The 27,578-nt window shown below is 36.9% G+C and overlaps 1 pseudogene across 1 annotated transcript; it reads left to right on the top strand.

Annotated features, from left to right (window-relative positions):
- Positions 1 to 267: 267 nt before the first annotated feature.
- LOC146921056 (mitochondrial Rho GTPase 1-like) lies at positions 268 to 27,095 on the top strand (annotated as a pseudogene). Its single transcript, XR_015011107.1, has 14 exons — positions 268 to 273; positions 307 to 468; positions 586 to 762; positions 1,351 to 1,601; positions 1,730 to 1,798; positions 1,904 to 1,959; positions 23,198 to 23,279; positions 23,522 to 23,733; positions 23,820 to 23,889; positions 24,042 to 24,154; positions 24,794 to 24,944; positions 26,653 to 26,781; positions 26,894 to 26,901; positions 26,993 to 27,095. The product of XR_015011107.1 is annotated as a mitochondrial Rho GTPase 1-like (transcript).
- Positions 27,096 to 27,578: the final 483 nt, after the last annotated feature.

The following is a 27,578-nucleotide window of genomic DNA, read 5'->3' as shown; positions in this document are numbered from 1 at the left end:
CTTATGTTTCTATCATTGCGGCTATTGCTTCGGAAATGTCTGAAATTATACCTTCACTGTTTCACTTTATTCTTCTTGTGCTTGTTTAGTGCTGATGACATTGATCGAGTTGTTCAACTACAGCGGGCTGACTCTGTTGTCCTCACGTATGCATGTGATCGCCCTGACACACTTCAAAATCTAAGCACATTTTGGCTTCCTCATCTTCGCCAATCAAAGGTTCTCATCTCTCTTTTTTCTTTTTTTTCTTTTTTCCATTTTTAGAGGATGTATGCTTGACATAGATATTTGAACTTTCATGAACAGGTCAAAGCTCCAGTTATAGTGATAGGATGTAAGCTTGATCTGCTAGATGAAAATCAGCAGGTAAATCGGCATGTGACCGTAGAACAGGTAATGTCACCACTAATGCAGCAGTTCAGAGAGATTGAAGCATACCACGAGTGTTCAGCATATAGGAATAGCCAGGTATCTTTTATTTATGCTATTGCAATAAAACTCATCCGTTTTTTAAATCTTATTTTAAAAGTGCTACAATTATATATTGATTTTGTTTCATATACTATTGTAATTTCCTTGTTGAAGGTCTTTGAAGCTTTCTACTTAGCACAGAAGAATGCCCTTTATCCCTTAGCTCCTTTATTTGATAAGGAGTCACAGACACTAAAACCTCCATTTGTGCGGGCTTTGAAGCGGATTTTTATCCTCTGTGATCGTGACGGAGATGGTGCCCTTAGCGATGATGAACTAAATGTTTATCAGGTTTTTTATTTTTTTCTTCTCGTATTAAATTTCAAAACTGTGGATTGTTTATTATCACAGTATATAATAGTCTGACACCTTGTAGATTGAATACAAGTTTGTTCACAACGTGTTTAGCTATGCTCAAAAAACTGGTAAACTATAACCATTTTGAAAAATCCGGTGAACTTATTTAAAAAATCTAAACTATTTTGCTAAAAAAACGGAAACTTATTCGTTCGTTATAAAAATAGAAAACCAGTATTCACTTTTAAAAACCAGTTAATCATGTCACTGTCGCTCTGCTGCTTTAATCACACGTATCTCTACTATTTTGCACCGATCTCCTAAAAAAATTAAAATAAGTAAAAAGTAAAGTTCACAAAAGAAAAGTATAGATAATAAAACAACATAGCGTATAAATGCAGAGCGAGAACGAGAAATTGCAAGATTGTTCAAGAAAGAGAAAAACAATTGTGTGTTGTCTAAAAGAAGAAAATAGAAGAGAAAGTGACCAGGAAAATAAAAAAAAGAGGAGCACTGTACCAAAAAATAATATTTGCGTATTGTGTATAAGATTTGTGAAAAATCTAACTTAACTCCCTACAGGTTAAATGTTTTAATGCTCCTTTTCAACCATCTGAAATTTTGGTTGTAAAGAAGGTTGTGCGAAAAAATTGCCTGAAGGTGTGAATGAGCGAGGACTTTCTTTGGCAGGATTTATATCTCTTCACGCTCTCTTCTTAGAAAAAATGCCCCGTGAGAAAACATGGACCGTGCTCAGGAAGTTTGGATATAATGATGATATCAAGCTTGCTGATAATTTGATTCCACCTTTGAAACGTGCTGCACCTGATCAGGTGTTTCTTTTCAGATGAATTGTGACCTTATTTTTTTATGTTCTTTATATGCTATACATGTTTGTATTCATTTTGTTGAGTATAAAAAACTTATCTTATTCTATTCTCATTGGATTTAATGTCTGCAGAGTGTTGAGTTAACAAATGAAGCAATTCGTTTCTTGGAGAAAATCTTTGATGGACTTGATGGTGATTTTGTGAGTTATTTGTGCAAATGACCCTGACTAATTTCACATTTTCATGCTGCTTCCCAATCATTTTTGGGTATTATCTCTTTTAACCATATATTTTCCATCCTCTAGGATAAGGTGTTGCGGCCCCATGAAATTGAAGAATTGTTTTCTACCGCTCCGGAAAGGTAGATAGATTGGTTGTAATCTTTCTTATGTCGTGCAGTTATTCAAATGTACATACATGCTTTAAGGATGTGGTTTATACTTGTGACTTTTCTTCATTGTTTTTACAAAGTCAAGTGTCATACCCCAATTTTTGACCTAAGATACCACTGACACGTGTCGATGGACCCTACATTCGTACGTCGTTTAACCCTGATCAGTCTCCGACTTTTCAGTCAAAATTCGGCAGAGAGGTATTTTAAAATACCTCATGTTTGGTTCCAAGCCGGGCCCTCTTCTCTCTTAATTTTTATTTTATTTTTTAATCTTAATTTCCATCTTTTAATTTTAAATTAATTTTGATTTTATAAATATTTTATTTTAGTTACTTTTTTTTTAGGTAAGTCCAATCCAAATCTGCATATTCATTTTTTTATTATTTATTATCGTTTTCATTATTTCTTTTTTATTATTTGATAAAATCCAAAAAAAAAAACATGCATATTTATCTTTTATTTTTTATTTTTGATAAGTCCAAAAATTGTTTCAAAAGGAGTCCAAAGTCTGCAGAATTTTTGTTTTATTTTATTTTTATTTTTATTTTTTTCATTTTTTTATTACTATTTGTTAAAAAAAAATCCAAAAAAGAGTCTAGGTTCAGCAGGCTGTCTCCCCCGTCTCAATCTCTTCACATGCTACATCTGAAGCATATCTCCAACAAACATTCAACTTTCCTCCTCCTCAAGCCACAAGATTTTCTGTTCTACTAACAAACCCTAATCTCAAATCACTACACTATAAATAACACTTGCAACAATCAACACAGGGGAGCCAATTGGCAGCAACCTGCAATTCATAAACCACACCGAATTTTCTACAACACAACACTGTCCAGAGAACCAAACACACATAATTTGCACACACATTTTGGCTCCTAGTTTTAAGAATTCTCAATACAACTTGTTTCCTAACTTTTAAGCGTTTGTTTGCAGAATTAATTTTAGGGTTATTTTTCTTTCATGTATATATATTTTTCAGTTCTAGTTCCATAGTCTGGATGCTTTTTTAATCGCTACACGCTGTTGATATTGAATTCAAGTAGTTTTCACTTTACCTAATTTCAAAACCTAGTCCGCCGTATTTTATTTACTTATTTAGATTCCCGCATAATCCTTTCAAGTTTCAAATTTTCCTTGATTATTCTCTGCAATTCATGTTACCATTGTTGCTTAATTGAATTCATGCGTGTTGATTCCTTGTACAATTCACGGCAGCCGTATCATATACATACTCTATATTCACGTATGGCTGATCCATTGAATTCTCATCCTTGGAATTTAACATTGCCATGCCCATTCAACCTCACTACTTCTTATTAATTTCTATTGCTTGTCCTATTCCAATTTAGCTTTTTCTTTCTCCCGTACTTTATATTTATATTTGTTGTGTTGCTGCAATCCAATCTGTGAGTCCATATTGCTGGTAATCCGTGTTTTAATTGAATCCAAATTGGTCCATACTGTTGCAATTCAAGCCGTGCCATTCAAATTATTTGTTTGTTTGCTTAGTCCATTGTTTTGCAGTACGGTCTCTAAATTTGCAGTTTGCTGCATCGAATTGTTCGAGGGAATTGTTATTACAGAATTGGTATCTCCTTCAATTTTAATTGTTAGTAGTGTTGCCGTGGCTGCTCTCCAAAGTTAAAGAGATTTCATCATACAGAGAACTGGTGGCCCCTTTGCATTTCTTTTTTTAATTTCTTCTACATGCATTTTAGTTTCTCTTGTATTTTTTTTATTTCTTTTGCATTTTATTAATTTTTATGTTTATTAGATTAGGCTGCATATTTATCATTCATTTATTTATTGCATACTTATTTATTTTTCTTATGTCATTCATTTTTATCGCATGGAACTTAGAATGTAAACTAGGCTTAATGTAAATTATTTATTTTTCCCGCAGACTTTAGCATGTATAATAGGCTTAATGTAATAGTTTAGGTGCATGGGTGTGTGCGTGTGTGTGTGTATGCCTTTCCTTTTATGTTTCTAGATTAGGTTAAAAGGTCCTCGCGGTGGTCCAATGCCACCATAAGGTCCCTACGCTTTTATTTTTCTGCTCCGTTAGTTTAATTTTATTCCAATTATTCAAAAACAACAAAAACATGCAAATAACCAAAACACAAAATATTTTTTAAATAAACCTTGATCCTAAATCAAGTGACCGTCTTTTTTCATTTTATTTTCTTAATCAAACTTCAATCAATTTAATCTCATTTCAAGTTTCTTCCTTTCAATATTAAAAAATACAAACCAATTCCATTTTGCCACTTGGCTTTCATTTTAAAACCTTTTTCAAAACTAATAAAAAACACACAACAAATCAAACGTCAATTTCTACCACGAACTACGTGATTTTGATCCCTTACGGGTACGTAGGCAGAGGACTTTGTTCTTCCAAATCAATAAAATGTAGATAATTAGGTCCTCCCTTTTCCATTTTAAATTCCCTTCTTTTTTTTCAAAAAAACAAGCAAGTTATAGCACATTAATTAAATGAAACCAAGAGGTTCCCGTAGAGTACTACGGACATAAAGGGTGCTAATACCTTCCCTTTATGTAGCTAACCCCCGAACCCTAAATCTTTTCAAAATGGGGTAGTTTGAACTTTTTTCCCCTTTTCTAAAAAAATTAAATGTTCAGTCGTGAAATAAGTTAGTGAGTCAAAAGCTAATCAAATAGCCTTGATCTCCGAAAAATGACGCGACAGAAATGGCGACTTCACTGGGGACCCCCTAAGAGGGTTGAGCCTAACTTGGTTTTACCTAAATTTTTGTGCTATTACTTGCTAAAAAATAAAAATAAAAGATGGAAATACGTGTATGTATATTCTCTCTTTTCTCTTTCTTCTTTCTTTCAACGTGAGGGGTGAGATGAGTCCTAACCCGGACTTGAGTGAAACATAAGATAGGAGTGGTAGACTCATAGTGGCATACCGAGAGTATTCTCGTGTCTTGTCACACGTGAGATAACCGCACTTAGCGGAGGAGCTTGAAGTGATATGTGTCGGCGGGTGTTGTCACGCTTAGACTTTATTACTCTTAAGTTTCCGTTGAACGCTAAGGACCTTTAGTAACCCTTAACCCATCTTGGCCTTTTAGGACGTAGTGCGGTGGCTAACCGAGTGTTGTCTCGGAATTAGTCGACACGCGATGCTACACTCAAACGAGACTTTCCTACGAACGTTGTTGGACCGGGTGTTGTCTCGGTATCCAATAAAATTCGGAGGGGGTTGGACTTTGGGAACTTGGTAGAACCCTTGTTACAAGTACAAATGAAACCATAGTCGTTACCAAAAGACGTTATTACCCTTGACTCCAACATTTTGGACTTAAACCTCGCCATGTTTTCACCGTTCTTGTTGCATAATCATGCATACATGCATACATTCATAAACTTTTTCTCATTAAATACCGAAGGACTTCGATAAGTTTTTATAAACATTAGAGGTATGAACCTTGTAAAAGGAACACTGAGAAATACATTTTCAAAAGTCTTATCCAGACCTTAGCTTTTGTTGGAGTCTCTTTCCTTGACTTTGCTTTTGCTCTTAAGGAAACTGTTTGTAACACTTCAAATTATCAATTGAAACAATGTTCCTTATAATGTTTACAATTACTTTGACAAAGTCCTTCAATAAAAAAATGTGTCCATTTTTTGCATAAGCATAATCCATCATCATGCATTCATAGTTTCAAGTCCGTGTCTCACACGTTTGTTTTTCCTATAAAAAGGTCAACCCATTTCAAAAGTGGTCCGACTGTCCTCATCCAAAACCAACTCACACCTACAACACTCGTGTAAACAAAGAGAGAGAACGCATCAGTTTGAACAAGAAATCCACGAGCATTCGTGAAGAGGTAACAACACTTCAGGCCAAGTTAGAGAGACTGAGTACCCTGGTGGTTTCATTGGTATCTTCACAGGATCAGTCGCGGTTCCAGCAAGGGCCCGAACGCCAACATCAACAGCAGCCTCGACAACAGGCTCCAAGGATGCAGTTTGACCCAATCCCAATGACATATGAGGAGCTGCTTCCCATTTTGCTCATGAAGAACCTTGTCCAAACTAGAGCGCCTGCTCATGCGCCTAACGAGTTGCCGGTTTGGTATCAACCTGACCTCTCCTGTGCCTTCCATCAAGGAGCACCCGGCCATGACATCGAGCACTGTTTCTCTTTGAAGATTGAAGTCCAGAAGCTGATTGAAGCCAATATCTTGCTTCTTGAAGATTAAATTCGGACGTACAAGTTAATCCACTGCCGAATTTTATTACCTAGTATTGTGACACATGGAGTGGATAGCCGCAATTGGGTCGCTTTTGATGTTCCTTCTACTACTCACCTGTTCAAATAATGTGTCTGTTTGTTGTTTGCTGCTTTTCAAAAAAAATCCTTTCGTCCCGCCTGAGATGAAAGTGAACTTGTGTAGGGATTTTTGCTTCATGTATTTTCCATCATTAATAAAAAGGTCGTTTTGATCCCGACTTTGTTTTATTTTGTGCTTTTTCTGGAAAAATGGTAATACAAAAAACCCAAAAAATAATCATCTTCAAATATCTGCATAATCATAACTTATACTTACTTGTCAAAATTAATAATCAAATCATGCATTAATAAACCCGTTGAACACATTGACCATGTACTCTCTTCCAACTTTGAGTTCCCTGTGTCCGAAGCTGCAGAAGAGGATGAAGAGATTCCCGACAAGATTTCTCACATACTGGGGCATCTAGCCGTCGAAGCTACAAAACAAGATATTTGTAAGATTGTCAGAAGATGACAGTCACTTACAAAGACTGGCATGAGTTGTTACCGTTACCTTACGTGGGTATCATGCTTCAGTAGACACTTCAACAGGGGCAGCCCCCCTCCTTCCCTCAGTATACAACATGGAGGTCGTGCTTCCCGTGCAGGTTAAAGTCCTGTCAATAGGAGTTCTCCTAAAGTCTATGCTTGATCAAATTTAAATGAATGACGACCTTGTGCAAATATATCAAAAGAGGTTTGAAACAAGCTTCTAACAAAAAGGATCGTCCCCATGAATTTCAAGAAGGGAACTTTGTACTACTTTCCAACCAGACTCCAGGGGCAAGTGGACGCCTAACTTTGAAGGCCCATGTGCAATGTCTTTTGTGACTATGGAAGGTGACAAACTCACACGTCCCATGAATGCCGATGCAGTCAAGAAATACTCTGTCAAAAATAGAAGCTCGATAAGTCGCAAACCTGAAAAGCGACTTATGCAAAAATGAGCGTCTCGGTGGACTGAAAACCCGAAAGGGCGGTCCAGGCAAAAATTAGAGACAAAAAAAAGTGATGATGATTATCCTGATAGATTGAAAACCCCAAAAGGGCGATCTATGCAAAAGTTAAGGATCATGACAAAGTAACTGCATCCGGTCAGGCACAATCCACTTGGGGCATAATTGCTATCAAAGAACCTCCGATTTGAAGCATCTGCAGATGAAAGACTCGGAACTGGGGCATTCAAAGTTGTCAGGGAGTGTGACGGTTATTGTGTTCAATGTACCTTCCCATATATTTACCATTTTCCAAATTTTTCAAAGATCCGTGGGGCCACGCCATTGGCAGGCCACCACTCAATTCATCAAATTCGAGCCTGTGCCCATTTATTTGGAACTCTCATTTATTCTATTTGCAAAATTTCTTCTATTTTTGATGGCAATACTTGAAGCAAAAATTTTCAAAAATACAAAAACCTTTTTTTTTTTTTTACATCTTTTGAAAAGTGTGAACAACAAACGCACTCTCTTTGAACTTGTGAGTAGTCGAAGCGTACATCAGCATCTGCCTCGAGAACGGCTACATTCCGGAAGAGAAACATGTCTAAACACAATGGAGGGGACCTCTGCTTCAAGCAAGATGCTTTCACAGTCAAAAAAATATATACAAAAATAATACAAAAAAATCAATGCTCGCTGAGTCGAAAAACCTGAAAAGGCGGCTTAGGCAATAGAGAGCGTCCCGGTGGACTGAAAACCCGAAAGGGCGGTCCAGGCAAAAATTAGGGGCACAAAAAAGGAATATACTCCCGGTGGACTGAAAACCCGAAAGGGCGGTCCAGGCAAAAGTTAGGGGTTTTAAAAAAAAAATACAAAAGTGACTGTCGAAGCATGACAAGGGAAAAGCATTCCGCGCTGATTTACAAATGGCGACTTCTTCCAAATTTTGGTCAACAATGGGCTCTATCCGCAGGAGGCATCAGTTGCTACCTTGCGCAATATTTTTACCCCGTCAACGGCTTGATTTATTCACGATAGTATCATCTCCAAGGAAGTTTGCCGAGTGTTTGTACTGCGATGTCAGTCTGTCTCCCATCTTACCTGTCTTGTCTCGTTTCATCGAGTCACCTGTCATATACAATTCATATAGTCGTACAAGCTACATCCATACATTCACACATTCATACAATCATACATTAATACTTTCACACATTCATACACTCATACATACACAACATATACACAGTATCATTCACACATAACATTAGTCACCAAAATCTTGTTCCGGTCATGTCTCTTCAGTTCGGTCTCTACTTATCATTGTGTCAAGCCGCAAGTTTCTACACATGAACATCTGACATTTACCTTCTCATCAACAAAAGTGTCATCCCCAGTGTGTCTGGTCCAAAGATGTCACTCATTATAAGCCCGGTGGATTCCAGCAATCTTTTACAAAGCCCGGTGGATTCCGGCACAACCTTACAAAAGCCGAGTGGATTCTCGCAAAAGCCGAGTAGATTCTCGCAAAAGCCGAGTGGATTCTCGCAAAAGCCCAGTGGATTCTGGCAAACATTTATCAAAAGCCGAGTGGATTCTCGCAAAAGCCGAGTGGATTCTCGCAAAAGCCCAGTGGAGTCTGGCAAACTTTTATCAAAAGCCGAGTGGATTCTCGCAAAAGCCCAGTGGATTCTGGCCAACCTTTTTCCAAAAATCCGAGTGGATTCTCGCATATGTTTATCAAGCCGAGTGGATTCTCGCAAAAGCCGAGTGGATTCTCGCAAAAGCCCAGTGGATTCTGGCAAACTTTTATCAAAAGCCCAGTGGATTCTGGCAAACTTTTATCAAAAGCCGAGTGGATTCTCGCAAAAGCCAAGTGGATTCTCGCAAAAAGCCCAGTGGATTCTGGCAAACTTTTATCAAAAGCCGAGTGGATTCTCGCAAAAGCCGAGTGGATTCTCGCAAAAGCAGAGTGGATTCTCGCAAAAAGCCCAGTGGATTCTGGCAAACTTTTATCAAAAGCCGAGTGGATTCTCGCAAAAGCCCAGTGGATTCTGGCAAACTTTTATCAAAAGCCGAGTGGATTCTCGCAAAAGTCGAGTGGATTCTCGCAAATGTTTATCCTATTTCAAGCTGCCAGTCCCAAACAACGGACCGCTTGAGTTTATCTTGTTTCAAGCTGCCAGTCCTAAACAACGGACCGCTTAAGTCTACTTTTTATCTTGTTTCAAGCTGCCAGTCCTAAACAACGGACAGATTGAGTCTACCTTTATCTTGTTTCAAGTGGCAAGTCCTAAACAACGGACAGCTTGAGTCTATCTTTTATCTTGTTTCAAGTGGCAAGTCCTAAACAACGGACAACTCGAGTCTATCTTTTATCTTGTGTCAAGTGGCAAGTCCCAAACAACGGACAGCTTGAGTCTATCTTTTATCTTGTGTCAAGTGGCAAGTCCCAAACAACGGACATCTTGAGTCTATCTTTTATCTTGTTTCAAGTGGCAAGTCCGAAACAACGGACAGCTTGAGTCTACATTTTATCTTGTTTCAAGTGGCAAGTCCTAAACAGCGGACAGCTTGAGTCTACCTTTATCTTGTTTCAAGTGGCAAGTCCTAAACAAGGGACAGCTTGAGTTTACCTTTATCTTGTTTCAAGTGGCTAGTCCTAAACAACGGACCACTTGAGTTTACCTTTTCATCATGTTCAAGCTGCCAGTCCTAAACAACGGACCGCTTGAGTTTACCTGTCGTCACGTTTCAGTTTGAAATCACATTTCATTTTCTTCAGTGTCATCCCCAGCGTTAGCTGTTCCAGTGATGTCACCGGTCAATTTCAATTTCAGAGGTTTCATCCCCAGCGTTAGCTGTTCCAGTGATGTCACCGGTCAATTTCAATTTTAATTTCAATTTCAATAGTGCCGTCCCCAGTTTTATCTGTTCCAGAGACGTCGCTAATCAATTTCAAGTGACTAGTTCCGACAAAAGGTCAGCTTGAACCCTTTGTTTCAAATAGTGTCATCCCCAGCATAGCTGTTCAAGAGATGCCGCTAAAAAGTCTTGTCTTCATTAAAGCTATCACCCCAAAGTTTTGTCTTCACACAACTGTCAATACGGTAGTAGACAATCATTTTCCCCAGTGAAACTACATTCCCCAACGGTGTCGGATCCCATTCTTCAACGAATTTGGGTATCCCGTTGTTGTTTCTCGTCTCAGTCCAGTCATATTTGTCGTCCTACATTCATAAGCATTTCACGAGCATTCACAGCATCTTAGGTCCAAAATTGGTGTACTTTGTATTTAAGTCTCTTCGGTCCGATCGAATCAAAGATTTCATCTTCAAATCTCCGGACGAAGAAACCTAAATAGGGGCATCTGTCATACCCCAATTTTTGACCTAAGATACCACTGACACGTGTCGATGGACCTTACATTCGTACGTCGTTTAACCCTGATCAGTCTCCGACTTTTCAGTCAAAATTCGGCAGAGAGGTATTTTAAAATACCTCATGTTTGGTTCCAAGCCGGGCCCTCTTCTCTCTTAATTTTTATTTTATTTTTTAATCTTAATTTCCATCTTTTAATTTTAAATTAATTTTGATTTTATAAATATTTTATTTTAGTTACTTTTTTTTTAGGTAAGTCCAATCCAAATCTGCATATTCATTTTTTTATTATTTATTATCGTTTTCATTATTTCTTTTTTATTATTTGATAAAATCCAAAAAAAAAACATGCATATTTATCTTTTATTTTTTATTTTTGATAAGTCCAAAAATTGTTTCAAAAGGAGTCCAAAGTCTGCAGAATTTTTGTTTTATTTTATTTTTATTTTTATTTTTTTCATTTTTTTTATTACTATTTGTTAAAAAAAAATCCAAAAAAGAGTCTAGGTTCAGCAGGCTGTCTCCCCCGTCTCAATCTCTTCACATGCTACATCTGAAGCATATCTCCAACAAACATTCAACTTTCCTCCTCCTCAAGCCACAAGATTTTCTGTTCTACTAACAAACCCTAATCTCAAATCACTACACTATAAATAACACTTGCAACAATCAACACAGGGGAGCCAATTGGCAGCAACCTGCAATTCATAAACCACACCGAATTTTCTACAACACAACACTGTCCAGAGAACCAAACACACATAATTTGCACACACATTTTGGCTCCTAGTTTTAAGAATTCTCAATACAACTTGTTTCCTAACTTTTAAGCGTTTGTTTGCAGAATTAATTTTAGGGTTATTTTTCTTTCATGTATATATATTTTTCAGTTCTAGTTCCATAGTCTGGATGCTTTTTTAATCGCTACACGCTGTTGATATTGAATTCAAGTAGTTTTCACTTTACCTAATTTCAAAACCTAGTCCGCCGTATTTTATTTACTTATTTAGATTCCCGCATAATCCTTTCAAGTTTCAAATTTTCCTTGATTATTCTCTGCAATTCATGTTACCATTGTTGCTTAATTGAATTCATGCGTGTTGATTCCTTGTACAAATCACGGCAGCCGTATCATATACATACTCTATATTCACGTATGGCTGATCCATTGAATTCTCATCCTTGGAATTTAACATTGCCATGCCCATTCAACCTCACTACTTCTTATTAATTTCTATTGCTTGTCCTATTCCAATTTAGCTTTTTCTTTCTCCCGTACTTTATATTTATATTTGTTGTGTTGCTGCAATCCAATCTGTGAGTCCATATTGCTGGTAATCCGTGTTTTAATTGAATCCAAATTGGTCCATATTGTTGCAATTCAAGCCGTGCCATTCAAATTATTTGTTTGTTTGCTTAGTCCATTGTTTTGCAGTACGGTCTCTAAATTTGCAGTTTGCTGCATCGAATTGTTCGAGGGAATTGTTATTACAGAATTGGTATCTCCTTCAATTTTAATTGTTAGTAGTGTTGCCGTGGCTGCTCTCCAAAGTTAAAGAGATTTCATCATACAGAGAACTGGTGGCCCCTTTGCATTTCTTTTTTTAATTTCTTCTACATGCATTTTAGTTTCTCTTGTATTTTTTTTATTTCTTTTGCATTTTATTAATTTTTATGTTTATTAGATTAGGCTGCATATTTATCATTCATTTATTTATTGCATACTTATTTATTTTTCTTATGTCATTCATTTTTATCGCATGGAACTTAGAATGTAAACTAGGCTTAATGTAAATTATTTATTTTTCCCGCAGACTTTAGCATGTATAATAGGCTTAATGTAATAGTTTAGGTGCATGGGTGTGTGCGTGTGTGTGTGTATGCCTTTCCTTTTATGTTTCTAGATTAGGTTAAAAGGTCCTCGCGGTGGTCCAATGCCACCATAAGGTCCCTACGCTTTTATTTTTCTGCTCCGTTAGTTTAATTTTATTCCAATTATTCAAAAACAACAAAAACATGCAAATAACCAAAACACAAAATATTTTTTAAATAAACCTTGATCCTAAATCAAGTGACCGTCTTTTTTCATTTTATTTTCTTAATCAAACTTCAATCAATTTAATCTCATTTCAAGTTTCTTCCTTTCAATATTAAAAAATACAAACCAATTCCATTTTGCCACTTGGCTTTCATTTTAAAACCTTTTTCAAAACTAATAAAAAACACACAACAAATCAAACGTCAATTTCTACCACGAACTACGTGATTTTGATCCCTTACGGGTACGTAGGCAGAGGACTTTGTTCTTCCAAATCAATAAAATGTAGATAATTAGGTCATCCCTTTTCCATTTTAAATTCCCTTCTTTTTTTTCAAAAAAACAAGCAAGTTATAGCACATTAATTAAATGAAACCAAGAGGTTCCCGTAGAGTACTACGGACATAAAGGGTGCTAATACCTTCCCTTTATGTAGCTAACCCCCGAACCCTAAATCTTTTCAAAATGGGGTAGTTTGAACTTTTTTCCCCTTTTCTAAAAAAATTAAATGTTCAGTCGTGAAATAAGTTAGTGAGTCAAAAGCTAATCAAATAGCCTTGATCTCCGAAAAATGACGCGACAGAAATGGCGACTTCACTGGGGACCCCCTAAGAGGGTTGAGCCTAACTTGGTTTTACCTAAATTTTTGTGCTATTACTTGCTAAAAAATAAAAATAAAAGATGGAAATACGTGTATGTATATTCTCTCTTTTCTCTTTCTTCTTTCTTTCAACGTGAGGGGTGAGATGAGTCCTAACCCGGACTTGAGTGAAACATAAGATAGGAGTGGTAGACTCATAGTGGCATACCGAGAGTATTCTCGTGTCTTGTCACACGTGAGATAACCGCACTTAGCGGAGGAGCTTGAAGTGATATGTGTCGGCGGGTGTTGTCACGCTTAGACTTTATTACTCTTAAGTTTCCGTTGAACGCTAAGGACCTTTAGTAACCCTTAACCCATCTTGGCCTTTTAGGACGTAGTGCGGTGGCTAACCGAGTGTTGTCTCGGAATTAGTCGACACGCGATGCTACACTCAAACGAGACTTTCCTACGAACGTTGTTGGACCGGGTGTTGTCTCGGTATCCAATAAAATTCGGAGGGGGTTGGACTTTGGGAACTTGGTAGAACCCTTGTTACAAGTACAAATGAAACCATAGTCGTTACCAAAAGACGTTATTACCCTTGACTCCAACATTTTGGACTTAAACCTCGCCATGTTTTCACCGTTCTTGTTGCATAATCATGCATACATGCATACATTCATAAACTTTTTCTCATTAAATACCGAAGGACTTCGATAAGTTTTTATAAACATTAGAGGTATGAACCTTGTAAAAGGAACACTGAGAAATACATTTTCAAAAGTCTTATCCAGACCTTAGCTTTTGTTGGAGTCTCTTTCCTTGACTTTGCTTTTGCTCTTAAGGAAACTGTTTGTAACACTTCAAATTATCAATTGAAACAATGTTCCTTATAATGTTTACAATTACTTTGACAAAGTCCTTCAATAAAAAAATGTGTCCATTTTTTGTATAAGCATAATCCATCATCATGCATTCATAGTTTCAAGTCCGTGTCTCACACGTTTGTTTTTCCTATAAAAAGGTCAACCCATTTCAAAAGTGGTCCGACTGTCCTCATCCAAAGCCAACTCACACCTACAACACTCGTGTAAACAAAGAGAGAGAACGCATCAGTTTGAACAAGAAATCCACGAGCATTCGTGAAGAGGTAACAACACTTCAGGCCAAGTTAGAGAGACTGAGTACCCTGGTGGTTTCATTGGTATCTTCACAGGATCAGTCGCGGTTCCAGCAAGGGCCCGAACGCCAACATCAATAGCAGCCTCGACAACAGGCTCCAAGGATGCAGTTTGACCCAATCCCAATGACATATGAGGAGCTGCTTCCCATTTTGCTCATGAAGAACCTTGTCCAAACTAGAGCGCCTGCTCATGCGCCTAACGAGTTGCCGGTTTGGTATCAACCTGACCTCTCCTGTGCCTTCCATCAAGGAGCACCCGGCCATGACATCGAGCACTGTTTCTCTTTGAAGATTGAAGTCCAGAAGCTGATTGAAGCCAATATCTTGCTTCTTGAAGATTAAATTCGGACGTACAAGTTAATCCACTGCCGAATTTTATTACCTAGTATTGTGACACATGGAGTGGATAGCCGCAATTGGGTCGCTTTTGATGTTCCTTCTACTACTCACCTGTTCAAATAATGTGTCTGTTTGTTGTTTGCTGCTTTTCAAAAAAAAATCCTTTCGTCCCGCCTGAGATGAAAGTGAACTTGTGTAGGGATTTTTGCTTCATGTATTTTCCATCATTAATAAAAAGGTCGTTTTGATCCCGACTTTGTTTTATTTTGTGCTTTTTCTGGAAAAATGGTAATACAAAAAACCCAAAAAATAATCATCTTCAAATATCTGCATAATCATAACTTATACTTACTTGTCAAAATTAATAATCAAATCATGCATTAATAAACCCGTTGAACACATTGACCATGTACTCTCTTCCAACTTTGAGTTCCCTGTGTCCGAAGCTGCAGAAGAGGATGAAGAGATTCCCGACAAGATTTCTCACATATTGGGGCATCTAGCCGTCGAAGCTACAAAACAAGATATTTGTAAGATTGTCAGAAGATGACAGTCACTTACAAAGACTGGCATGAGTTGTTACCGTTACCTTACGTGGGTATCATGCTTCAGTAGACACTTCAACAGGGGCAGCCCCCCTCCTTCCCTCAGTATACAACATGGAGGTCGTGCTTCCCGTGCAGGTTAAAGTCCTGTCAATAGGAGTTCTCCTAAAGTCTATGCTTGATCAAATTTAAATGAATGACGACCTTGTGCAAATATATCAAAAGAGGTTTGAAACAAGCTTCTAACAAAAAGGATCGTCCCCATGAATTTCAAGAAGGGAACTTTGTACTACTTTCCAACCAGACTCCAGGGGCAAGTGGACGCCTAACTTTGAAGGCCCATGTGCAATGTCTTTTGTGACTATGGAAGGTGACAAACTCACACGTCCCATGAATGCCGATGCAGTCAAGAAATACTCTGTCAAAAATAGAAGCTCGATAAGTCGCAAACCTGAAAAGCGACTTATGCAAAAATGAGCGTCTCGGTGGACTGAAAACCCGAAAGGGCGGTCCAGGCAAAAATTAGAGACAAAAAAAAGTGATGATGATTATCCTGATAGATTGAAAACCCCAAAAGGGCGATCTATGCAAAAGTTAAGGATCATGACAAAGTAACTGCATCCGGTCAGGCACAATCCACTTGGGGCATAATTGCTATCAAAGAACCTCCGATTTGAAGCATCTGCAGATGAAAGACTCGGAACTGGGGCATTCAAAGTTGTCAGGGAGTGTGACGGTTATTGTGTTCAATGTACCTTCCCATATATTTACCATTTTCCAAATTTTTCAAAGATCCGTGGGGCCACGCCATTGGCAGGCCACCACTCAATTCATCAAATTCGAGCCTGTGCCCATTTATTTGGAACTCTCATTTATTCTATTTGCAAAATTTCTTCTATTTTTGATGGCAATACTTGAAGCAAAAATTTTCAAAAATACAAAAACCTTTTTTTTTTTTTTTACATCTTTTGAAAAGTGTGAACAACAAACGCACTCTCTTTGAACTTGTGAGTAGTCGAAGCGTACATCAGCATCTGCCTCGAGAACGGCTACATTCCGGAAGAGAAACATGTCTAAACACAATGGAGGGGACCTCTGCTTCAAGCAAGATGCTTTCACAGTCAAAAAAATATATACAAAAATAATACAAAAAAATCAATGCTCGCTGAGTCGAAAAACCTGAAAAGGCGGCTTAGGCAATAGAGAGCGTCCCGGTGGACTGAAAACCCGAAAGGGCGGTCCAGGCAAAAATTAGGGGCACAAAAAAGGAATATACTCCCGGTGGACTGAAAACCCGAAAGGGCGGTCCAGGCAAAAGTTAGGGGTTTTAAAAAAAAAATACAAAAGTGACTGTCGAAGCATGACAAGGGAAAAGCATTCCGCGCTGATTTACAAATGGCGACTTCTTCCAAATTTTGGTCAACAATGGGCTCTATCCGCAGGAGGCATCAGTTGCTACCTTGCGCAATATTTTTACCCCGTCAACGGCTTGATTTATTCACGATAGTATCATCTCCAAGGAAGTTTGCCGAGTGTTTGTACTGCGATGTCAGTCTGTCTCCCATCTTACCTGTCTTGTCTCGTTTCATCGAGTCACCTGTCATATACAATTCATATAGTCGTACAAGCTACATCCATACATTCACACATTCATACAATCATACATTAATACTTTCACACATTCATACACTCATACATACACAACATATACACAGTATCATTCACACATAACATTAGTCACCAAAATCTTGTTCCGGTCATGTCTCTTCAGTTCGGTCTCTACTTATCATTGTGTCAAGCCGCAAGTTTCTACACATGAACATCTGACATTTACCTTCTCATCAACAAAAGTGTCATCCCCAGTGTGTCTGGTCCAAAGATGTCACTCATTATAAGCCCGGTGGATTCCGGCAATCTTTTACAAAGCCCGGTGGATTCCGGCACAACCTTACAAAAGCCGAGTGGATTCTCGCAAAAGCCGAGTAGATTCTCGCAAAAGCCGAGTGGATTCTCGCAAAAGCCCAGTGGATTTTGGCAAACATTTATCAAAAGCCGAGTGGATTCTCGCAAAAGCCGAGTGGATTCTCGCAAAAGCCCAGTGGAGTCTGGCAAACTTTTATCAAAAGCCGAGTGGATTCTCGCAAAAGCCCAGTGGATTCTGGCCAACCTTTTTCCAAAAAGCCGAGTGGATTCTCGCATATGTTTATCAAGCCGAGTGGATTCTCGCAAAAGCCGAGTGGATTCTCGCAAAAGCCCAGTGGATTCTGGCAAACTTTTATCAAAAGCCCAGTGGATTCTGGCAAACTTTTATCAAAAGCCGAGTGGATTCTCGCAAAAGCCAAGTGGATTCTCGCAAAAAGCCCAGTGGATTCTGGCAAACTTTTATCAAAAGCCGAGTGGATTCTCGCAAAAGCCGAGTGGATTCTCGCAAAAGCAGAGTGGATTCTCGCAAAAAGCCCAGTGGATTCTGGCAAACTTTTATCAAAAGCCGAGTGGATTCTCGCAAAAGCCCAGTGGATTCTGGCAAACTTTTATCAAAAGCCGAGTGGATTCTCGCAAAAGCCGAGTGGATTCTCGCAAATGTTTATCCTATTTCAAGCTGCCAGTCCCAAACAACGGACCGCTTGAGTTTATCTTGTTTCAAGCTGCCAGTCCTAAACAACGGACCGCTTAAGTCTACTTTTTATCTTGTTTCAAGCTGCCAGTCCTAAACAACGGACAGATTGAGTCTACCTTTATCTTGTTTCAAGTGGCAAGTCCTAAACAACGGACAGCTTGAGTCTATCTTTTATCTTGTTTCAAGTGGCAAGTCCTAAACAACGGACAACTCGAGTCTATCTTTTATCTTGTGTCAAGTGGCAAGTCCCAAACAACGGACAGCTCGAGTCTATCTTTTATCTTGTGTCAAGTGGCAAGTCCCAAACAACGGACAGCTTGAGTCTATCTTTTATCTTGTTTCAAGTGGCAAGTCCCAAACAACGGACAGCTTGAGTCTACATTTTATCTTGTTTCAAGTGGCAAGTCCTAAACAGCGGACAGCTTGAGTCTACCTTTATCTTGTTTCAAGTGGCAAGTCCTAAACAACGGACAGCTTGAGTTTACCTTTATCTTGTTTCAAGTGGCTAGTCCTAAACAACGGACCACTTGAGTTTACCTTTTCATCATGTTCAAGCTGCCAGTCCTAAACAACGGACCGCTTGAGTTTACCTGTCGTCACGTTTCAGTTTGAAATCACATTTCATTTTCTTCAGTGTCATCCCCAGCGTTAGCTGTTCCAGTGATGTCACCGGTCAATTTCAATTTCAGAGGTTTCATCCCCAGCGTTAGCTGTTCCAGTGATGTCACCGGTCAATTTCAATTTTAATTTCAATTTCAATAGTGCCGTCCCCAGTTTTATCTGTTCCAGAGACGTCGCTAATCAATTTCAAGTGACTAGTTCCGACAAAAGGTCAGCTTGAACCCTTTGTTTCAAATAGTGTCATCCCCAGCATAGCTGTTCAAGAGATGCCGCTAAAAAGTCTTGTCTTCATTAAAGCTATCACCCCAAAGTTTTGTCTTCACACAACTGTCAATACGGTAGTAGACAATCATTTTCCCCAGTGAAACTACATTCCCCAACGGTGTCGGATCCCATTCTTCAACGAATTTGGGTATCCCGTTGTTGTTTCTCGTCTCAGTCCAGTCATATTTGTCGTCCTACATTCATAAGCATTTCACGAGCATTCACAGCATCTTAGGTCCAAAATTGGTGTACTTTGTATTTAAGTCTCTTCGGTCCGATCGAATCAAAGATTTCATCTTCAAATCTCCGGACGAAGAAACCTAAATAGGGGCATCTGTCATACCCCAATTTTTGACCTAAGATACCACTGACACGTGTCGATGGACCTTACATTCGTACGTCGTTTAACCCTGATCAGTCTCCGACTTTTCAGTCAAAATTCGGCAGAGAGGTATTTTAAAATACCTCATGTTTGGTTCCAAGCCGGGCCCTCTTCTCTCTTAATTTTTATTTTATTTTTTAATCTTAATTTCCATCTTTTAATTTTAAATTAATTTTGATTTTATAAATATTTTATTTTAGTTACTTTTTTTTTAGGTAAGTCCAATCCAAATCTGCATATTCATTTTTTTATTATTTATTATCGTTTTCATTATTTCTTTTTTATTATTTGATAAAATCCAAAAAAAAAACATGCATATTTATCTTTTATTTTTTATTTTTGATAAGTCCAAAAATTGTTTCAAAAGGAGTCCAAAGTCTGCAGAATTTTTGTTTTATTTTATTTTTATTTTTATTTTTTTCATTTTTTTTATTACTATTTGTTAGGGCTGACAATGAACCGAACCAACCCGAGTATAGTTCGAACCTCGATTCGACAATTGACTCGTTGAACTTGGTTCATGAACCAAATGAGCCGAACTTGAGTTGGAAATTGAGTTCGTTAATTAAATGAGCCGGACATGAACTATATATAGCTCGACTCGTTTGGTTCATGAACTGACTCGATTATATATACACACACACACACACACATACATATACACTTTTAAAAAAAATTATCTTAACTTTTTCCAACTTTTTAAAACCTATAACTACATTTTTTTTTTACCGTAAAAGTTAAAACCTATACCTATGGGTTTTACTTGTATTATACCAAAAATTTAACTAGCTTTAATTCTTTAACCTTTGCTCTCCCTTTCCCAAAACACATTCACGGCTTCATTCTCTTTTCCAATGAAAAAAAAAACTTTTCCTCTTCTTCCCTTCCCTTCACTTCAAAGTTAGATAGAATGCTCTCTTTTGTCTCTTTAGTATTTACATATCCTTTAGAAATTCATCAACGAAACTCACCATCTGTGTTTTATCTCAACATTGCTTGCTCTTCATTAGTTGGTTTGGTTATCTTGGCACTCAACTTCATAGGAAAAAATTGCTCTACCTCATTTTATTTGGTCTCAACGAAAATATTAGTGGATCTAGGATAATAATTCCTTTCATATAGAGAATCAAGTGTCAACAATAGGTCTTAGTTAAGAAAACTTATGTGAAATACAGTTTGTTTCTCAGCCTGGTTGTGTTTGTAACGACATGTGTTTTGTTGCAACTATCTATGATTGTTTTGGTATTCATCTGTTTGGTTAGGAATTGGTAAATTGGAAGTGGAAAAGCTCTTGAATACTTGTCAGCTGGTTTATAACTTTCTATTATACATTATCTCTATGTTCTACATCAGAGAAAGTCTTGTTCTACAAAATGAATAGAGCCAACCACATAGTCAGTCTTGGACAACATGACTAAATGAAATCATTTGAATTTTATGAATGTTGAACAAGCTGAACAATTAGCCTTCGATCTTTATGCGCACTATCAATATTGAACCTTTGATCTTAGACCTTAAAAGGTCAAATATCTAAAAAAAGTTGATTTTTTTCTTATAAAAAATTGAATTTTAAATTATGTGAATTGAGAAAAAAAAATGAACCTAACGAGCTGAACCGAACTATTCGCGAACTTCAAATCGAGTCGAGTTCGAGCTAAAATAAAAGTTCGTAACGAACTCGAGTCGAGTTTCGAGCCGAACTAAATCTTAACAAGTCGAGTCGAGCTCAGACAAGTTCGACTCGACTCGACTCATTTCCAGCCCTACTATTTGTTAAAAAAAAATCCAAAAAAGAGTCTAGGTTCAGCAGGCTGTCTCCCCCGTCTCAATCTCTTCACATGCTACATCTGAAGCATATCTCCAACAAACATTCAACTTTCCTCCTCCTCAAGCCACAAGATTTTCTGTTCTACTAACAAACCCTAATCTCAAATCACTACACTATAAATAACACTTGCAACAATCAACACAGGGGAGCCAATTGGCAGCAACCTGCAATTCATAAACCACACCGAATTTTCTACAACACAACACTGTCCAGAGAACCAAACACACATAATTTGCACACACATTTTGGCTCCTAGTTTTAAGAATTCTCAATACAACTTGTTTCCTAACTTTTAAGCGTTTGTTTGCAGAATTAATTTTAGGGTTATTTTTCTTTCATGTATATATATTTTTCAGTTCTAGTTCCATAGTCTGGATGCTTTTTTAATCGCTACACGCTGTTGATATTGAATTCAAGTAGTTTTCACTTTACCTAATTTCAAAACCTAGTCCGCCGTATTTTATTTACTTATTTAGATTCCCGCATAATCCTTTCAAGTTTCAAATTTTCCTTGATTATTCTCTGCAATTCATGTTACCATTGTTGCTTAATTGAATTCATGCGTGTTGATTCCTTGTACAATTCACGGCAGCCGTATCATATACATACTCTATATTCACGTATGGCTGATCCATTGAATTCTCATCCTTGGAATTTAACATTGCCATGCCCATTCAACCTCACTACTTCTTATTAATTTCTATTGCTTGTCCTATTCCAATTTAGCTTTTTCTTTCTCCCGTACTTTATATTTATATTTGTTGTGTTGCTGCAATCCAATCTGTGAGTCCATATTGCTGGTAATCCGTGTTTTAATTGAATCCAAATTGGTCCATACTGTTGCAATTCAAGCCGTGCCATTCAAATTATTTGTTTGTTTGCTTAGTCCATTGTTTTGCAGTACGGTCTCTAAATTTGCAGTTTGCTGCATCGAATTGTTCGAGGGAATTGTTATTACAGAATTGGTATCTCCTTCAATTTTAATTGTTAGTAGTGTTGCCGTGGCTGCTCTCCAAAGTTAAAGAGATTTCATCATACAGAGAACTGGTGGCCCCTTTGCATTTCTTTTTTTAATTTCTTCTACATGCATTTTAGTTTCTCTTGTATTTTTTTTATTTCTTTTGCATTTTATTAATTTTTATGTTTATTAGATTAGGCTGCATATTTATCATTCATTTATTTATTGCATACTTATTTATTTTTCTTATGTCATTCATTTTTATCGCATGGAACTTAGAATGTAAACTAGGCTTAATGTAAATTATTTATTTTTCCCGCAGACTTTAGCATGTATAATAGGCTTAATGTAATAGTTTAGGTGCATGGGTGTGTGCGTGTGTGTGTGTATGCCTTTCCTTTTATGTTTCTAGATTAGGTTAAAAGGTCCTCGCGGTGGTCCAATGCCACCATAAGGTCCCTACGCTTTTATTTTTCTGCTCCGTTAGTTTAATTTTATTCCAATTATTCAAAAACAACAAAAACATGCAAATAACCAAAACACAAAAAATATTTTTTAAATAAACCTTGATCCTAAATCAAGTGACCGTCTTTTTTCATTTTATTTTCTTAATCAAACTTCAATCAATTTAATCTCATTTCAAGTTTCTTCCTTTCAATATTAAAAAATACAAACCAATTCCATTTTGCCACTTGGCTTTCATTTTAAAACCTTTTTCAAAACTAATAAAAAACACACAACAAATCAAACGTCAATTTCTACCACGAACTACGTGATTTTGATCCCTTACGGGTACGTAGGCAGAGGACTTTGTTCTTCCAAATCAATAAAATGTAGATAATTAGGTCCTCCCTTTTCCATTTTAAATTCCCTTCTTTTTTTTCAAAAAAACAAGCAAGTTATAGCACATTAATTAAATGAAACCAAGAGGTTCATGTAGAGTACTACGGACATAAAGGGTGCTAATACCTTCCCTTTATGTAGCTAACCCCCGAACCCTAAATCTTTTCAAAATGGGGTAGTTTGAACTTTTTTCCCCTTTTCTAAAAAAATTAAATGTTCAGTCGTGAAATAAGTTAGTGAGTCAAAAGCTAATCAAATAGCCTTGATCTCCGAAAAATGACGCGACATCAAGCTACGACATTTTTTATATGTATGTCTTTCCCGAGTCCGAATGTCAACTAGGACTCTTGGCAATGTTATTTGTGACTTTTAATTACAGTCCCTGGATTGAATATCCATACAAGGATGCTGTAGATAGGAATGCATTTGGAGGACTATCACTTGATGCATTTTTGTCAGAGGTGCACAAGTCTTTTATCTTTGCCTCTAGTCCCTCTTCCTTGTGATTTGTTGAGCAATATTTTTAGAAAAGTGGTGGGCTTCTATGGATAGTTTTATCACTCAATTTGAAAAGTATTCTGAGAATCAAATTTGCCTTAGTTTTACATGATGTATGACTATATGTTTGGTCTGTGTACCTTTTGAATGCATATAGCATTTAATTTGAATCACCGTTGATTTATATTATGTGTTTTCCAAACAGTGGGCACTCATGACACTTCTAAATCCAATCTTTAGTGTGGAGAACTTGGTATACATGGGTTTTCCTGGTGATCCGTCATCTGCTATCTGTGTGACTAGGAGGCGACACGTGAATCGCAAAAAACAACATTCAGAAAGAAATGTCTTGCAGTGCTTCATCTTTGGACCTATGAAGGCTGGAAAATCTGCATTATTGAATTACTTTATTGGGAGGTATTTTAGTTGTTACCATGAGATTCCTGGTAACACGTCTTTAATTATTGTACATCATCTTACTGTTGTTGAAATTCGTAATGCAGGCCATATTCTGAAGCTTACAATCCAACCAATAAAGATCGTTATGCTGTAAATGTTGTTAATATTTCTAGGGCAATTGATAATTTTTATTGTCACAGAGCAAGACATTTCATTTCTTTCACCTTTTCTCACACCAAAGTCTTAATTTGACATTTCTAGGCCATATTCATTTTGTGTGTTGGCATTTATTTCTTCCAATTCATGATTTATAGTTTTGTTTGTAGGAAAACAAAAAATATCTTGTGCTGAGAGAGATTTCTGAAAGTGGAGTCACAGAGCTGCTGGCCAACAAGGAGTCTTTGGCCTCATGTGACATTGCAGTTTTTGTTTATGACAGGTGACCACTTATTTTATAGTTCATAATACCAGCATATGATAGAAACAATGGATTGTCTATAAAATCAAAAATTGTAACTCGTTTTCGTGGATTTTTAGCTCATAAGCAACTTTTCAACATTTGAAATCAAAAGCATTCAGAAAAACTAAATTGTGCATTTGGATGAACTTCCTAAAACAACTTATAGGCCGAAGATCACCGATTATGGGTTGATTTTTCAACCTAATTATTGTAAATTACTCCCTCGGTGTCTATTATAAACAAAAATACCTAATATTACACTAATTAAGAATTTTAGTTTACTCTAATTAATTTCTTAATGTTATAAAAAATTTGATTGTATTTCCTACACTGAACATGTTTCTGGTAATGACATCATTCAACCAGGGTGAAACTAATTAAATTTACTTATATTTTAGGGCACTAAACGTTTTATTTTTTATTTTTTACAATTTAAATTGAAAGGAGTACAAACATACATTTTAAATAACTTAAAAATAAGATTTATAACTCGTTATGTGTTTGCGTGGAATTCATAATTTCATGTTCAAGTTATGGTCTGGATTGTGGGTAACTTCTACTAAGTACCAGAAAAAATGTTGGTTGTATAGAGCTCAGCTGACTAAATGTTCATTTTAGGTCTGATGAGTCTTCATGGAAGGCATCATCTGAACTATTGTTAAAAATTGCTCGTCATGGAGAAGACACTGGTTTTCAAGTGCCTTGTCTTATAGTTGCAGCTAATGATGATCAAGAGTCATTTACAATGGCTATCCAAGAGGCAACTATGGTATTTTTCATTATTTCATCTATCTGCACTGTCATATACGTAATTGTACATGCATATTGATGTACTTCGTTGTTAGATGGGTTAGATAAATAGATATTTTATGTGGTGTGATAGGACCTGTATTTATGATTTCATCCAAACTTTATGATTAGCAATAATTATACATGTAATAGTTTGTGTATATGAATGCTTTGATCGTCATATTAACAGATTGAAACCTAGTTTAATATTTCTTGTTTCACTTTTTGTATATTGTGATGTTTTGGATTTCTGACATTTTTTTGGCATTTATTCTTTGAATGGCGGTTTTAAGCTACTATTAACTAAGATTTTGGAAATATTGATATCACTCATTTACAAAAATAAAGCATCATGCTTCATTCACATAAATATTGCCATACCTTTTCCGTGTAGAAGTTTGAATCGGTTCTACCGATTATCTTGATTTGTTTTTTTGTTTTGGCAATCAATTATCTTCTATTTGTTAACTTTGATTGCTCTTATAAGCTTTATATATTAGACAACTTTCACACTTATTACAACACGTTCACTTTCATGCGCATTTTAATGTAGGTTCGTGTTCTGTCCTATATATGTTCAATTAATACGTTAGTTGCAGATTGTAGCTAGAAACTTTATATCGCTGGAGTTCATTTTATCACTCTTTTTGCATTTGATCTGATTATATTTGGAATGTATGTTTACTTAGTGAGGGGAAAACAAAAGTTTTCATATTATAGAATATGTTCATTTTAACTTGCTAATAAGATGATAGACTTGTGTGATGGGTTATTGTGATGGAGAGAAGATAAAATGCTGGCAAAGGATGATGTATTTCCGAAAATAATTCTCTCTTTTTCATTGTTTTCAAAAATGTAAATGAACATAAATTTTAGGAAAAGAAAATAGAAAATGTTTTCCCAAAGGAAATGGCCAATGGGGCCTTATATTTGTCACCCTTCTAAACAAACTCGCAGAAGAATGCAGAAAGTGAAGAGCATACTGTTATCTTTTTCATTTATGCGTATCACTGAACATGGCATATGTTCTTTCTTGATGCTGAGAAATTTTCATGCAAATGCTTTACTGCATCAAATGTTGACATGCCAATGTGTTTTGTAGGTTAGTCAGAACATAGGAGTAGAGGCTCCCATGTATTGGGAAAAAAACCCAAGTCCCACATCGGATAGATAAGACTCTTGAGAAGAGTATATAAAGAGGAGGCAATCCTCACCTTACAAGCCGGTTTTGTAAGGATGAGTTTGGCCCCAAATTTCAACATGGTATCAGAGCTTGTCAAATTTAAGGGCCGCCTAAACCTATTCACGCACCAAGCCCAAAGACCAAGCCCAAAGAGTGCTGGGCGTGAGGGGGTAACCACATCGGATAGATAAGACGGGTGAGGGGGTAAAACCCAAGTCCCACATCGGATAGATAAGACTCTTGAACCCAAGTCCCACATCGGATAGATAAGACTCTTGAGAAGAGTATATAAAGAGGAGGCCAATCCTCACCTTACAAGCCGGTTTTGTAAGGATGAGTTAGGCCCCAAATTTCAACACCATGCCAGTCAGTCTCAAGTTAGGGGATTCGAACAATATATTTCACCGAATTGTAACTGCTGCTGAGACAACCCGCAAGCAGTACCACAGACTCATAGATCGATCTCTTATGTATGTATGTATGTTTCAGGTATATCATTTTTCAGGTTAACTTGTTAATTGTTCTAGGGGATTCGAACAATATATTTCACCGAATTGTAACTGCTGCTGAGACAACCCGCAAGCAGTACCACAGACTCATAGATCGATCTCTTATGTATGTATGTATGTTTCAGGTATATCATTTTTCAGGTTAATGTATGTATGTATGTTTCAGGTATATCATTTTTCAGGTTAACTTGTTAATTGTTCGTTAAGTTCCTTTTGACTTTGTATATCATTTTTCAGGTTAACTTGTTAATTGTTCGTTAAGTTCCTTTTGACTTTGTATATTAAAGTTGTTAAATCTTTTATGGTAACTGAATCCATTATACATCTGTATTGCAGTCGGAATGGCCGTGACGATTGGGATGGTTCTGCAAGGAAGAATGCTTCAAGGAAGAATAGCAAAGAAACAGACAATAACATCAGTCACAAATTCAAAATCTAAACAGTGCAAAAGCATCTACCCAAAAAGAATGGATGCAGCCTGCTTTTGGCTAAGCTACATTCCCTTTTAACATTAAAGGCTTTTTTAAGCCATCTATTGTAGAGTGCAATATTTTTTAGCACAATTTTTATACACCAACTATTCGATGTTTCGTCTCTCTATTAGTTACGGGCTTCATGAAGTGATATATAAAAATAATCCATTATATGCCAGGTCCAAATTTATATTGTGTTATATGTATATATATCGAGTCAGGTCCAAATCTCAACCGTCTATATTTTAAATCCAAAGGTCCATAATTAATCAACATTTCTATTTCTTGAGATCCTTTCTCTAAGTCGCACACTAGTAAAACTCAAATTGAAAGCATGGCCTCGTCGTGACATTCCTCATTTTCTTCTGGAAAATTTGTAGATTAATTATCCCCACACATTCTTTGATACAATTCTGGTATGTATCTCCTTCCCCTCTTGGGGGATAAAG

Source organism: Medicago sativa, chromosome 5, assembly GCF_051527215.1.
Source record: "Medicago sativa cultivar Bolivia chromosome 5, Bolivia_mono, whole genome shotgun sequence".
NCBI classification, from domain to species: domain Eukaryota; kingdom Viridiplantae; phylum Streptophyta; class Magnoliopsida; order Fabales; family Fabaceae; genus Medicago; species Medicago sativa.
This window is presented reverse-complemented; position numbering and strand designations above follow the sequence as displayed.